This window comes from Augochlora pura, chromosome 6 (genome assembly GCF_028453695.1).
Source record: "Augochlora pura isolate Apur16 chromosome 6, APUR_v2.2.1, whole genome shotgun sequence".
NCBI classification, from domain to species: domain Eukaryota; kingdom Metazoa; phylum Arthropoda; class Insecta; order Hymenoptera; family Halictidae; genus Augochlora; species Augochlora pura.
In genome coordinates, this window is record NC_135777.1 from 15,199,082 (window position 1) to 15,215,558 (window position 16,477).

General features: G+C 43.0%; 1 protein-coding gene across 1 annotated transcript in view; it reads right to left on the reverse strand.

The window, feature by feature from the left end:
* Positions 1–1,385: 1,385 nt before the first annotated feature.
* Positions 1,386–16,477, reverse strand: part of Toll-6 (Toll-like receptor 6) — a 79,516-nt gene continuing 64,424 nt past the window's right edge. Inside the window, exons 2-3 of the mRNA XM_078182224.1 lie at positions 2,970–3,040; positions 1,386–2,041 (exon numbers count right to left, since the gene is read on the reverse strand). The gene's annotated coding sequence lies outside the window, so the exon portion shown is untranslated. The remainder of the gene's footprint in view (positions 2,042–2,969; positions 3,041–16,477) is intronic.

Here is a 16,477-nt window from a genome sequence, read left to right on the forward strand (position 1 = left end):
CGGCCGGGAATTAATAATGCCCGTGGAAATTTGGAACAAACAAATTGCCGGCGCGTGTGGCATTCCAACTACCACTCCCACGCCTACGGTCGCCGCGGGGTCGCGCGACAACTTTGCGAACAGTTGTATTCCATAAAACGGTGATCCTCGATTTTCCTTGTATTAAGATATCGGGTTATGGAAGAGTTAAAGTTGTCTTTTAGACATTTTTTAATAATTATATTATATTATGAGGAAGATATATTCGACGTTTTTCTTTCATGAAATTCCTCAACTGAATAGCTGGATTCAATTTGGTTGAACAATACGCTGGTCAGAGAAGACAATATACATCGTCGCATGCCTTCCTATTAAAACATATCAGGTGATAGATGAACAGCTATTTGCTAAATTGAATTTCGTATTCATCATATCTGCCGAAATTCAACATATAGGATTTCATTGTACACTTAGATTTTTGAAAATTTTGACTTATGTCTTAAAATGTTTGAAAAAAGTTAAATGAGCTATAAAGTTATCATGAAGGAACTTAACTCTAAATTATCTTAACAATTTTGACTATTAAAAAGTACATATTCTCTAAATTATGTTGACTTCTTCAATTATAATAATAACTTCGTTTGATAGAATTAATTTCGTTGTCGTGCATTTTAATGCCATTTTGTTTAATATCCTTTGTCATTGCAATGTACACTTTTACCCAGACTTACGCAATGCAGCATGAAAAACTAGTAGCATTTTTATTTGATTTGAATATTTTGATTTACGGAACAGACTTTTCTGTGAACGAGATATGCACAGAATTTCTGCAACCAGCGAAGAACGAACAAACGAGTATATTCCGCAACATAGTTATAGTAATATAATTATACGAAAAAAAATTAAGTTTGAGACAATTGCATGTAATTTCATTAACAGTTGTCAATATCTAAATATCCTGTTTTAGTGGTGACAACTGTATAATAGTCGAGCGCACAGGCGTGTATACTGAAGAGCTTCGGCCGGCAATGATTGTTTTGCGGCTAGAATGGAATTTTCACGTCGCAATTGTGTTTTTATCAGTTTCCACGATTTAATGCATAGACAATCAAAATAAAAGTCGCAGGACAGAAAATTCCAATATTCAGAATGAAATTGCGCGACAGAAATGAAAAGTCTGTGCTCCGTGGAAAAAATGCGAATTTGAATAAACGTCCGGGGACGATTACCTCGAAAATCATTTTTATACGTACCGCATCGGTAAAACTTGTACACGGTTGTGCACGTGGTCCTCGTTCGGGTCGATTGCGTGGTCGTCGGATCGATCCCTGCGTTTCCAAATGACAAACGGGATAAAGGAAATCGTTCAGCGTGTTGTGATTAAAATATATATAAATAACTTTATTGTTTATAATAAAATGCCCTATCTATTTTACAAATATACAAAACTCTCGCTATGTACAGTAAATAACCTCCGCCCGACGAAACAAGAGACAATCCTTTCGCCCGGGGAGGCGATCTCTCCCCGCTTTAATTTAATCTTTCGCAATTCTTTAATAGTCGATCATTGGATTAAACTATCGTGTCGAGTAGAAAGAGAGAAAACTTGTTACTTCGTTGCAATTACGAGTTAATAAAGGTAGTATGCACGGTGTGTATCGTGTTCCACTGTATTATGCGCCTGTCCGCTTTCATTTTCCAGCAGCTCTGTGTCTCGTGTCTATGTACGTGTTACGTTTCGAACGCGTGTCCGCCTTTCTCCTCCATCGCGTTTCTTGGGTATCCTTTTTTTTTCTTTTTTTTATTTCTTTCGTTCTTTTCCGTTTTCCTTCCGCCGACCTCGGTCTCGCTTTGTATTTTTTTGTTTTTTAATGTGTTTCGTTTTTCTTCCTCTTAGTTTTGCCCTAATTACATTTGCACACTACGAAGCTATCACGATTCTCAAAAATACGAATAACCGTTTACTTTAGTTTGGACACCGTGTTACGGAGTACATTGCGATAGTAAGAAATACTTCTTGATAATAAGTAGAGAGAAACGTCGCGGCAGCCGGGGGGGAATCCTGCAACAAAAGATCCAAAATCGATATAGAAGCATTCCGCACGATATCGCTTCCATGCATTACAGTGTACATATTGTATATGTATAATATATACGCTGTTATTAGTTGCCCACTGTCGCTCATAAACAATTGATCGTTCGTTCGTTCGCACGGAATACGAGATCACGTTTTATCATCGGTTGTTAATTCGGAACTGAAACGCTGAAAAATCGGACGGCAAGCGGTCGAACTGATAAAACGTGAAAACAGTCGTAAATTGATTATCGAGTCCAGTAAATGTCCCGACCGAATAATTTTATAAATAATTACTTTTTTATCGCGTAATGACGAGTAAAATATTGCCAATGAGACTGAATAATTAAAGTCACGCGCAGACATATGTTTGAAATATTAACGGCACTGTTTTATTAGTTCGACTTCGGTTTCGCGAATTTGCGCGCGCTGCAAAGTCCACGGTCGAGACAATTGAAAGGGTCGACAAGAATGAAAGTACTACCATCTATGCTATCAGAAACTTCAGAAGTATCCAGATGTTTCTGGACGGCGGCGCGCGCACGAGAACGGAGGAGGAACAGTTTCTGGCCAAATTGAAATCTCTGAACGGTTCAGTTAAGGAGAGTCCCGGAAGAAATTAATAGAAGAGCAAGTTACACCGCGTCCGCCGGCGCAGAACGCTAAACGAGTCGAGTTACTTCGAGTTCCCGCCTTGCTGAAACGGCTCGAAAATATCAGGATCCGTGTATCTCGTCCCTTTGATCTCGCCGTCTTGAAATATTAACGCGGTATCTCGAGCACGGCCACCGACGCGACGAAATCTCATGCAAAATCCCCGAAGTTTTGCCGGCTCCGTGCAACTGGAAGCGATTCTTGGCCGCTGCCGAGCCACCGCGTCACGGAAAAACAGGGGAACTCGACGCGGAATGCTCACCTTGCCCACTGCGATTTCCAATTACTTCATACGTAATGCGAATCGATAATACTTCTGGCAACAGTTCACATCTGAAACAGAAAAGTCGAGCGGTTCGTTAGATTCGCATAAAGAGCTTCGACGAAACGCATTTGACAACTAATGCATTAGATTCTTTTGAGAGATTCGTTTCGTTTATGTTTTATTTAAATAGATTAAGTTAAGAAGCCGTAGGCAGTTTTGTTTAATATAGTTTATTATAATCTAGAGTACAAACGTATATCGCTATGCATCTCGCTCGTTTAATTCTTTGAGCGCTGAGTTGTGCAACGCTAAGCGTTTGCTGTGGGCTGCTAATTTCTTATTACAAAGCACATAGTGGATTGCCCATTTTTATTATGAATTTTTATGACAAAGCGACTGCTGGGCTGACGAAAATTTTGTTGCAAAATATGTTGATTGTAGTTGAAATAGTTTGAATAGTGATTGCAAAATATATTGATTGTAATTAAAATAATTTGAACCGTAACTACAAAAACAACAAAACCATTTATTTTGTTAAATAATAATAACATGGATAATATAAAGATTTAATGGTTTTATGAAATTGAATGATTGTGCGAGAACCCATATATGAGTTCATAGCCGATGATTAATAACTTTGAAAACACATATATGGGTTCACAGCGCTGAAAAGGCTGAAATTGTTTAACACTAGATTTATACAGCACAAACAGTAGCAATAAGATATTTATTCTGATTTTTAACAAATATTATTATTATATATACTACAAGTAATACATATATATATTAATAAAATAATTTAAATGGGGACCGTAGATCTAATGTTAAAATACTTTTTAAACATTGAAAAATGTTGAACAATATCAAGTATTATACATATATTTTCGAGACATTGTCTACCCAAAAATTGAAGATTGTTTACAGCGTCTTATTTTCGCAGCAGCCAGTTAAAGTAGCATTGCACTGTCCAACAAGTTTCAACTATTCTTTGCAACGTTAACTGACAAGCGATGGGTTTGATTCATGGCCTCGCGTGGAACCTGGCCGCGTTATTGTGCAAAAATAAAAAGGACTCAAATTCATCGCTTGTCACGAGACATGTCGCGAGGCAAATCGCCTGTAGAGCGTTTAGCGATATATCATTGAAAACGAGATCCAACTGTCTGACAAACAAATGCTGCTTCCACGATAGAAAAACAATGGAAGCTTCGACGCGACGAAAAATTGAAAGAAAGTAGCCAATTTTGCTACTTTTTAAATTCAAACTCGTGAGAAAGCATAGTGCAAGAAAAACTCTAATGAGCAACTCATGTCTGTAACTTTGAATAATTCACATAAAGTATTACAGATATTGCGGCATCTGTATACGAATTAAATAATTTTTACAAACTATTTTAATAATAAAAATCTGTCTATCGATACATATAAAAATTCATACATATCATTTTGAACTTCTGAATTTTGTCTCAAGTATTTTAGATTTTAGCTGATATTTTTATGATAACTGTCTAGTAGAGATCTAATTAATTCTAAAAAGAAAAAAAAACAAAATATAAAAACTAGAAAAATATCGAAAATCTATAAAACCTACACATTAAACCTACCCTTCCACCAGCGGCAATTAATTCTCGTAAAATGCAAACCCCGATTTACAATTTCTAAATCAAACTATCGTTTCTGGATAAAATCAAATATCAAAGAATCGATACGAAGGATCGATCTTCTAATCGGAAGATTCGTTTCGCTAAAGAGTCCAGTTCCCGGGCGACCGTGCCGCGGTTCAGCGAGCCAATAATACGCGACCGGTCCGAATCAAACTTTGCCCGAGGTTCCAATTCGTGTCCGGGCACTTGTATCAATTTGTCCGGGTATCCAGGAGAAGATGGACGACGGCGCGGGGCCCGTCATATTCGTTCACCGGGGCGTAAGTAGGTTCAAGTAACCGGAATCGCAGCGCGGACATTTCCGAGTCGCGATCCCGACACGCCCGCAGCTTTTTCCCGGATCCAGACAGGGCCGAGCGTCTAGACGCGCGACAACCGCGGCGGGGGAGAAAGAGGACGTGGAAACGCGTTCTGACGCAGGGGGAGGGCACAACCAAGCGGAAGTTTAAATGCATTTCTAAAAGCGCGTCCGTCGAGCGGGGGAGTGAGCCTGTCGCTCGCCTGTGCCCGGCTGATCTGAAAGAGGATCGGGGGGGACTTCTGAAACGTATAGTATTAGGGAAACTGGAGGAACGGCGATCGCTTGACGAGGGTCTGAAAGCGACCTCGCCTCCGAGCCGCTGTCTATTCAGAACCTACTACAATGCTCCAGATTTGCGACTGCTAGAATCCTGGCAACATACTGTTGCCGTGAATCTTAGCATTTTTCGAGTCGCTTGGCGAACCCTTCTACGCTGCTCCAGGCAAGTTAGAAATCCTATTTTCTATCAATATAACATATATTATTTATTATTTATCCTTTGGTTTACACCAAGTTGAAAAATCATCGTTCTTTTACTTTTTTATCACCTAAGCAATTACAGTCTAAAAAATATAAACATTCTCTAGAAAACCGATCGGTCCAACGCCTTAAAAAGTTCCTTCAAATAATTTTTAAATCGTCGTTCAGTTTGAACAGCTATTAATATACTCTTCGAAACGAATACAACTCCGAAGGATACCTAATAGAACAAATCAAAACAAATCAATTGACAAACGCTTTCGATCCGCCCGTTTCTCGTCCGAGCAAAATTTCAGCTCCTCGCGAGCTTGTCGTTAAAAGTTGAAATTGCTGGAACGCTAGAAGTGCTAAGAGACGAAGAAAAGTAACTAAAGGAGGAACACCGTGCATTTAGCCGGGAAAGAAATTTACATAGCACGGAGGATCAAAAAAAGGGGCGAGTGTCTATAATATTTAACGACGGCAGTTGCAACGCTTCTTTTTAATTGCGCTAATAAAGCTCGTCTGCATAAAAGTTCCCGTCGTTCGCGGTAATATCGCTTCCGTTTACCGGCGAGCCAATCGATAAAACGTGTTCGCGCAACCTTGTCCACGGCCGCGCAACGAAAAAACCTGACGGCTCGGGGAATGTGTCGAGAGTTAACTAGGTTGCGGAGTTATTAAGGGAGGCCCTCGGGCGAGGGCTCGGGGGGGGGGGGGGGCTGCGACCGCGATGAGAATTCTTTCGGTGGAAGAAGGAAGGATCGCGCGGGACGGTGCACGATTATGTATCGCTAAAGGGACCGGATAACGTACGATCGCGGTCATAGAATCCTGATGAACTACTGTTCCGAGACCGGTCAGAAGTATATGCGCGCAAAAAGCGTGACAGTGTCTCATCAGTCGCGAGAGCGAGTCGAGGGGTCTAAACTTCTCGAACCGCCTGGCATCGAGATCAATCGGGCAAAAAGCTCCGCGCGGCCCCGTCCGCAATAAACTGCGAGCCGTAAAGCGCCAGATGCATCGGCAGAAAAACGGAAGGTGGCCGTCGAATGGAAAAAGGAGGAGCCGCCGCGGTGGACGAGAGTTACGGGATACGACGGCTGCAGGCCGGCCAACTTTCCGCGGTCCCCGAGACGCCGATTTAATTGAACCGGCTCGGAAAATTAATAATAACTCGGCCGTCGCGTCGCCGGCCCCCGCCTTCCTGCTTTTGTTTGGCTCGCGGGATACGCCGGCCCGGGGGGTCGTTTGTAAAATTATTCCGACGCGATCGATCGCGGCCGGTTTCCGCGAGGAATCGGCCGTAAAGCCGGTACAAATGTAATTACAACGCCGGCCGACTGGCCGGGACGAGAGCGTCCGTGCTCCCGCGAACGACGGAGGAAACGGCGCGTAAACACCGAAGTTATTGATTGCGAAAAATCACTCCTGACCCCGCGCAACGGATCAGCTCACGGACGTTTAGTGCGTCCGGCCATCTGGAGCACCCTGTTTTCCTCATATTTCGTTTCCGGGGGATGGGTGTCTGCTTTCGAGGAGCTCGACCGCTGCACAATCGCCGAAAGTGTGACAGCTTTCTTCTGACTTGAATTCAGAACACCATTGAAAAGTGCCACAATTGACAAATGTTGCTTTTTCTCTTAAAATATTTTATATGCAAATTGAAATGCAATAGTATGTATTTTGTGACAAATAGTTATTACAAATACTGATAATAGCTCACAGTATGCCCGTCGCCATTGATATTCTTTAACAATTTATGATACTTTAGCACTTATAGTCTTTGCAGATTTCAAAGGAAAAATTTATTCTATATACATCAAGAATGTCACACATACAGACTTCTCTTTAACAATAATTCTTTTTTGCATAAATTCATGTATCATTTTAGTAAGAAATATATAACTTTGCTATATTTCTAAGTTATTATGGTTTTAAAAAATTACGATTTTAGCGCTCATTGTTTTTTTATAAACACTCATCAGGTTTTTATTATTTTTACTCGTGTTTCAACTATTGCAAATAATAAACAGTAAACATCTTTATCATTATGCTCTATACGCATCAATGTATAATCCTTTTGTAAATAATGCAATTAGAGGTAATATTTCATCTGTAAAGGATCTCTGCTAAAGAGGTTCTCCCGTGAATAAATGAATGAGACGAAATGAAATGAAATGGAATAATCCCGTAAGAGAAGTTTCCTTTTTAGAATTCAAAAGCTTTACAGCAGGTTTTAAAGTTGCGTCTCGCTTATTACTTACAATGAGAGAAATTAAACAATGCGAGCGACAAATGATATGGAAAAATAATTCGAATTAAAGTTGTATCGTGATTCTGTGCAAAAGCTTTGTTAAAAGAAAGTCATTTCATATATTTCCTCAATGAAGTAAGTATAATCTTAAAGAACAAAATTTTTCTCACTGATTTATGATCCTAAAAATACGATTCAACTTTTAAATCATTCGGGCTCGAATCAAACACAGTCTAAATTATTAAGTTGGTCCATTAAACAGTTGTGCAAAGTTTCATCAAAATCGGATTGTATCATTTAGCGGTGTTCCCTCGTCAGTTAATTTTCAACTTTATTATGATAATTAGACAGCGGATATTATGCATTCATGATAAAATTGAATAAATGCAATTTAAAATAGCAAAAAGATTAAAGAACATTAATACATATACTGTTTTAAATCTTTTCAAATAATTAAAGAAAGAACGATTTTGCTGTTTAGTTTTTATATTTTCCAGTTGATATAATTTCCCTTTTGTATAAAAATCCACGGTCTAGTAATAATCACTCTACAATCGTTACAGTTGCTTGCATCGAGTTGCGGTAAGTTGAAACACGCTACGATGCTACAATTTAATCGAAGTACAGATATTACTAAACAAAAAGGGCTTTAGGCAGTTGAAATTTCCGTCGTGCATCTTCCAGAGCGAAGCGAGACAAAACCGCGTCCGGTAATCCGAGGCGAACTCCGCGCGGCGAACTATGTTGCGTCTACTGTCGCTAGTTAACTAAAATGGAAATAAAGCCGACCCGCCGATCAAGTAACACAATCGCCGGGAATTCGATTTGTCCTGGTAATGAAAACATCGGATTCACGGCGCGCCCGATTGCGTGGGTGCCCTCTGTGAACTTTGGTTTCGTTGATTTCCAACGTTTTCCATCGGCTCCGATGTACCCGCCGCAGGGGGGTTTGTCACGCACTGGGTCAGGTCCCTGCGATATTTTGAGACGGCGGCGTCAAAGGACGCGCACGAGTGTCTCGAAAAATCGGGACCGAAAAATAATGAGAATCTAGGAAACTGTGAAAAGACGAAGCGCGCGGTGTTGGCCGTACTATAAAATAGACTATTGTGTTTTACGAGAAAATGTCTGCGCAATCGATTCTGCAGACGCGTCCCCGAGTTCGCGACAACTGCTCGCGTCGTTCGGGACGGAACTTGTTTTCGGTACATTTATGTTGGAACTGCGGCAAATGATAAGAGTGCAGCGTCGAAATACGTTCTGTTGTCTTGTAATGGGAAGGGTTTACGTTGCAGCAGCGAGCACATATTCTATGATATTCAGCAGAATTACTCTAATTTCTATATTTAATTCCTTAAGTGTCTAGTCTATGAGAGCAAGTTGTTGATCAATAAGATTTATTAAAAACTCAATTGTATGCAAATTAAATATATTGCAAGAGATTTTATTGTATTTATTTCTTCACTTTTCATTGAATAAGGAAATAAGCAAACTAATAGAAAAAAGAATGATAGACAATTTTAACTCAGATTTTTCACAGATAATTCAAGGGGTTAATATCTGAATAGATTAATTTAAGATTATACATAAACAACGAAATTTTATTGTACAAATTAATAACGATTTGACATCATAATTCTAGTTCTACTGTACCACAAAATAACATATTTTCCAGAAATTTTAAATCATTAAAATCGTATTAATATCGTAATTCTCTACTCGTAGTCGAGGCTCTTACAGCTTTCGTGTCAGCTCTAACCCAAATGCGTTTAACATAAATATATACGTTTTCCCTCGCTTTCATTTCCGTGGTGCCCGCGAATGTTTCCTCGTCGGCCGAAAATCTACGACAGCAGACAGGAGAAAAAGGAAAAGTAACGCTACAATGGTCACGTTTCGTAGTTTCCGGGGGCGAGGGGCGGATTCGCCGGAGTCGTCGCATCGATCCGCTCTTATTTGCATGTGCACGTGGCGCATAATTAATCACTCGGAGCGGCTCGGGCCGGCGCAACGCACGATTGTATCTAATTGATAATATAATACGCCAGCAATCGCGGCCACTTTGTGACGGCGCGGGGGACATTTATAACGACGCGACAACTTGATGCAACGTCATCACCGAAATTGTATGTCTGGCAGCGCGCGGGGGCGGAACAAAATTCTCACCTGGACTTCCGCGGCCCAGCCGAATTGATGACCGACGAGTCGCGTGCGCGCGCGCGCGCGTCATTTTGGCCATTGAATGAGTCCCGTTGTCGACGACTAATTGAACCCCTGTGTCCGGCCGAGGCCGGCCGCGGGCCCGCTAATGGGTTCCTCAATATTCATACAGCTCGAAAACTGCTGCATAGCAAACTGCTCTGATAACAGCGGTCCAGGCCAAATTTTTATTAATTTTGTTCGCTCCATTTAATAGAACCGACTGCAATTTGTTCGACTCGGTCTAAGCAATGGTTTCCCCGTTATTTTCGACGAGAATTTCTTTCTAATATTGTTGCTCAGTATTTAGATTACGTAAAAGAAGTAAATAGCGCGTATTTCTAGAATGTGACAAAATTGTTGCGACCACCGTTTTTAAATAACACGAATTCTTATGTAACGCACTATAGTACAATTAAAATTTGCACAAACAGATATCAAGATATATGCGAACATATAATTACATTAGAACGGAGACATTGAAACGTAACTTTGGACGATTTGGACAACGATTAATGATCAACACATGGGAAATGTTGTTCCTTGCATATAATTTAACGAATTACAACTACGTGATGAATTTGTTTAATAATTCTCTCCTTGTACGCTATGATGCTATGACATCGTTCGCGTAATGAGAGGAACATTTTACTGTAATACGCTTTCTTGTAACAAAAATTACTTCTTCAAGAAATTATTTCCAGACGTTTGAACTCATAAAAGGTAATTAGCGCAAAGAGTGTAACGCTATATCGTATTTAACGTTTGGAAAATCTTTAAAATAAATAAGTATTTTTCTTGCTAAATTTTAGGTACTCTGTTTTCACAATGTATATAATTTTTACAGAAATCCCGAACTTGAACTCGTTACCCAGACAATTGCAAATCAATTGACAGTCCGATAATGACGCTCTATGAGAATTCGATTCCGGAATAGAATACAATGGAGGTGGTTCGGGGAGGAAAATAAATTATCAATTTCGCGGATGAGTATCGCATTGCTCTGAGGACTATTCGAAGCGTTTCCTCCGGTATCAATGGGTATCGAAGGAAGTTAATGCGATTGTTCGGGCTCGATCAGCCGGGAGCACGCGCTCGCGATGAACTCGATGAGTATAGTCCAGCGGAAATCTTTGTCCATGGAGAGCGCGTGCAAGTGCTCGGAAAACATCGAGCGTTCGATCAAAAATAGATTTTCCAACGGTCGGCTTGGGTTTATCATCGAGGTATTGTACGCCGCGGCTCAACTTTCCACGGACTTCTTGAACTTCCGGCTTTGCCGACTCTCTCTCTCTCTCTCTCTCTCTCTCTATCTATCTATCTCTGTCTCTCTTCCTCTTTGTTTTCTCTCTGCTGGTTTCCTCTGTCCCTCTTTCCCGTCGCCGCAGACCACCCACGGAAAACACAAAGACTGTCCATTTGCCATCTGATAATAATTGGAAAAGTTATCGCGGAGATGAAGTTTTCCCCGCGACTAACATCTCTTCCCGCGGACTATTCCTGTAATGTAAAATGGAGAAACTTTCGCATCGGGGAATAACTTCCGGTGCTTTTGAATGATATTACTTTCTTCGCGGCGCAAACACTTGCGGACCGGCCTCTTCCGCGGGTTCTTCCCGGCCGGAATTTCAATCAGCGCGATCCGTATGGCTGGGACGGTAACGCTGCCAGGGCGAGATCACTTTAATGCGACAGGTTCGTGGCTGGATTGCGTGAATTACTTACGGCCGGACTGGGATATCCGAGACACGTTCCCATCTGCTTTGATCGCGAACTTCCCTCGCTTCCTGCTTCGTCGAAACACAGAAATCAATCCTTGTAATCAAGCCATCTGGCGAGCCGACCGCAGCCGTGCATTTTTCGAATGTAGTCCGGGCACAGCGATCGTGTACACCTGTGTCGGAATTAAAACACCTCGACAGACATTTTTCAAGTCAGCCGTTGTTCGTACAAAAACTTCGTTGCAATTTATCTTTATCGAAACAAAGATTTTTCGTGTTATTTCGTCGATTTTTATTGGAACGAACTCTTGGCTTAGCCAAGATTTAGACAAATATTAAGCTCTTCAGGGATGAATTTTTATAATAGAGAACAATCTCATTGTTTCTTTTTTATTCATCATCCATCTCATTTCATTCTCTGAGGTATTATTAGTATTGCTGAGGGATTTTGTAGCGAATGGTTTTTCAACCGATTCTCATTTTCTTTACACTTGGAATAATCATAATTTTAACTAAACGTACACATACATGGCCAAGAACGTAAAGAGGTTAATTGATCAAGGTTCATTTCTATAGTCATTTGTTAGTAAAAGATTGAATCGTCAGGTGGAATAACTCAATCAGAAATATTTATCCAACGACTTTGCGCAAAATAAAAATTGTCTTCGTCTCTCGTCAAATACTTACGGTTTACTAACAACTTAATATCCTGATAAACCCGTGAACCTTCAGGCTAGTAATAATCAACACACAGTGTCAGCTAACAGTGTTAGCCGAAAGATAAAGATTCCCATCTTGGACGTACAGTAGCAGCAATCCTTAGAAAAGAGGATTCTGAGGAAAAAGGGTGAGCATCAGCGTATCTGGGTGTATTTATCTCTCCTTAATCGGTCGGTCTCGTTGCGGGGGTAAAAAGAAACTAGATACAGGCGAAATAAATGCCCGCGGGCGTGAATTACAGCGTGGCGTGGTCGGTATCCGTAATCGTTCCCGTCGTGAATTAAAACTAGATTAAGATATCAGCGGTGGCGGCAGGTTGCGGGAGTTGGCGCGGCGGCGGCGGCGACGGCGGAGGGTGGACGGCGAAAACGGTAACAGCGAGAGAGTCCAGCGGAAATAATGAAACGTGCTAAGCGGTCTTGAAATACCACCACGACCACCCCCGTTGGGAGCGGAAAGTCCTTCCGTGTTTACAAACAAGTGGAACTGGTTCTGAAGGGAGAGGCCGGGTAGAGTGGACACGCCCTAGCCTGTGGCTCTCGAGCGTGTGAAAGAGCCTCGGCCGATGAGATGAACAAAGAGCCACTGTCCTTTGTCTCAACCGTTCACGACAGACTGAATATAATGCGAGCGTGTTAATTAAAGCCGATAGCGGAGGCCGCGTATAATCGTGCGTGTAGATGGATCGAAAAAAAGTAAAAGAGAAGACAGGACAGAGAGAAAAAGGAAGGGGAAAAGTGCAGGGAAGATAACGACAGAAATAAAAAATGTATGAGAGAGAGAGAGAGAGAGAGAGAGAAAGGGGCAAAGATAAAAATCGAGAAAAACAACAGAGGTTGGAGGATTTATTCCGCAAAACGACACCCAAAGACGGCGAGGAGGCCGTCCGCGGCGTCGTCGCTAATAATCCCGGCACGTTAATTAATATCGCGAATAATAACGAAGTTTCGATTGCGTTCCGATTCGTATTGCTTTTATTATCGGTATGACCGGCAATTAAGACATCGCAGGCCCACGCACAGCCCTGGCCATCATTAACCGCCATTACTGTTCCGCGATCGTCGTTAACGCGGTGTGAAATTGAAATCCCCTATTGTTCCGTGTCCATTAACATTCCGCGCGACGTACGTGCCGCCGGGAACCCTGTTTTCCAACGGGATTCCGTCGCAATCCGCGGCTAATAAGGGTGTTGTAGCGAGGGGTTGCAACGGGGATGCATTATTCGTCGGGTTCTTTCGATGGCCCGCGCACATCCGGCGAAACTTCGGCTCCAATATTCACGGCGAACGGCGAAATCCACCCGGGCGGGATTTCAAGGAGAGAGAGGAAACTTTCCTCGGCCGAACACATCCAACCCCGGCCCCCTCCCCGTTCCTCTATCTGTACTTCGTGCTCGGTTCATTAAAATTGAAGGTTCCTCGTCGTTGCCGTTGCCAAGTCGAAAGTCTACAGAAACTCGCCCGATGTATCTGCCGCGCTTCCCCTCGTCTTCTTCCTGTTCCCGCTCTTCTTTCGCCGTCTTTCCGCTCCCGCGCCCCCTCCCCCGCGGATACCAAGCCCGTACTCTCCGATAGCAGCGGGCGATAGTAACAAAACGTGACGCGCGCGGTCCCCGGCATTTCGCTGCGAGCGAGACTACACCCTGGAAAGCGAATTGCCCACACCACCCCCCCCCCGCGAAACGGAAAACACCCTCGCAGCGAGCCCCGGGGAACACCCCACGAAACTTTGCACTCCCTCTCCCCCTCTCCCCCTCTCGATATTCAGGGTCTACATGTAAATTCGGTCCGGCTCGTCCGCGAGGAAACTGCAACCCCCAGTCGCCCCCCCCCCCCTCTCTGTTGTGTTTCCGCGAGTGTCGCGCGTGCAGCAACTTTTTTCGGGGGCCCCGGAACGCCGCTTCGGGGTTAGCCTGCGAAAACGATCGAGCCGGGGACACCGAGAAACTTTTTCTAGGCTTAGAAGTTTCCGCCGGGCGGGCTTCTTGAATATCGAGCCGACCTGACAATAAAGTTCGCCAACTTCTCGCGGGAAAATTGCCCGCGTACTTTATCGTAGAGCGGTCGGTCACCTTCAAACCGATTCTCTTGGGATCCTAAACAACCCTTCGAAGTATTGCAAAAATGGTTCCACGCAGGCGGCCTTTCACGGCGCTATTTCTGGGACGATCGATGGCGTCGAAGTGCTTCCCTTCGAATATTTTCTGTGATCTTAGGGTTATGTAATTTGTCATTTTTATAATATCCATTACGCTACTTTCACCTACTACAGAATTCTCTTAGATCGTCTGTGCTCATTTACGATCCACTACAAAATAATCCAACGTTGGAAATAATTGTTCTATGGAACATAAATCAACCCTAAACGTTCGCATGAAAACTGGGCAATTTGATTAATGAAACTGGAAGAAGAGAATTAAAATGTTTTACAAAGACTGTTATTTTACCTCTTCTGTATTTTAAATGTCCTAATGAAAATCAGTTTTTCAAATATATTTCTATGAAAATGCACTTTGAAAAATGTCTACTATCTGCTGGAATCGACAAAAATTTCGTTAAATAAAAATTCTTTGTGTCGAAACTTCCGTAATTAGTAGCGGTCACTTTATGTTCTCTGTGAGGGAACATCCGAGTACAAAGGGTTAATTCCATGCAGCTGTAACTTTGACGATTTCGGGGATCTAGGGACGCCATCCTGTGGCCACAGTTTCGGACGGCGGTACATATTGCAAGGGGACGTGAAAAAATCGATCGGCTCGAGGTCGAGCCGTCGAATATCCCTTTAACGCGCTGTATCGAGCATAAAAGTGTTCGAAAAGGGCTGCGAGTTCTGATCGGGGGTCGCATTTCCGAATCGCTCGTTATTTGAACGAGGCCACCACCTTCCGACCGGATAGATTCGCATTCATAGCCGGTCGAACCGAAAAAAACGAGCCATTGCGGCGACGTCATTCCGTCGCGTCATTCCGCTTCAGAAGCCGCGGCGCGCGTGCAACGAGCCGAAATTTGAATGACGCTTTTCCCGATCACGTCTCTCTCTCTCTCTCGCTCTCTCTTTCGCCTCTTCGTTCCGCCAGCTTTTACGCTCTCGCTCGCCGGCCGCGCAGTTCTCATACGATCTCGATCGTTCGAAAGGCGAAACGAGATTTTTGGCCGCCCGTGTTCGTCCCGCCAGCCGATTCCCTTAGCTCCGGCGAAAGCTCGCGCGTGTACACTTATCCGCCCCACGATTCTCCCGTTGTCTGTTCCACCGTGAGGCCGTCCAGCCAGCCGATCGATCCTCGAGCGCCTGTGATCGGCCGCGCAGAAAATGAAGTCCAGGCGCAAAAGGTTTCGGCGAGGATCGCCGGATTAGAACGTGTCCAGGAATCTTCTGCTCCTCGAGCGAGCAAACGCGCGTTCTGTTTTTCGACGGACTCTTTCGTCTACGGTGTCCGCAATTCGAAATTCATTTCCCTGCCGTCGCGTGAGTCCGCACCTACGTCGTTATTGTTTTACGCGGCGAGACTCGCGAAAACCGTGTTTATGATGAGGCTTTGAATCATGCAGGAGCTTAAGGTGTAATGGGAGGATGATATACGCCGCGGCCGGTTTCGAGGGACTCGGTAAGCGTCAGATTTTCCCAGGGAAATGGTCGCGGGCTCTCGCTGGATTGTGGGTCAGCGGAGTCCCTCTTAAACGAGGAGCGCGGCAGCAATTGCGGCGCCTTTATTATTATCATTTCGCGCTTCCCCTGTAAAATTTACCGTTACCATTGTCTTGCCACTTGAATACATTAACGCGAATAATCCCCCGCGGGCCGGGCCGACACTGGCAACAACTAGCTCCAAGCCGAATGCGGTTCAAACAGGTATTTGTCTTCTTCCTTGCCGAAGTCTGCGGGGTCGCGAAATTAGTATATTTAGGATACCTTCAAAGTAGCGCTTTCGGAACGTTACACAGTTACACAGGATCCTAACCAAAGCAATTTTAGACACAGTTTAATGGAATAGTCTTCATACTACTTATTGCTCTGTTAACTTTCCCATTATTAATGTTTCCAATCTATTATTTAATTTTTCCTCTACTTGTAGGAGTAGCAATAATTAATCACTAGATTGCAAATTTTATGTATTTATGTCAAAAGAGGACAACTTTATGCAACAAAGTTGCTAAATTAGTAGACAAAGTTAGAACATTTTTCCC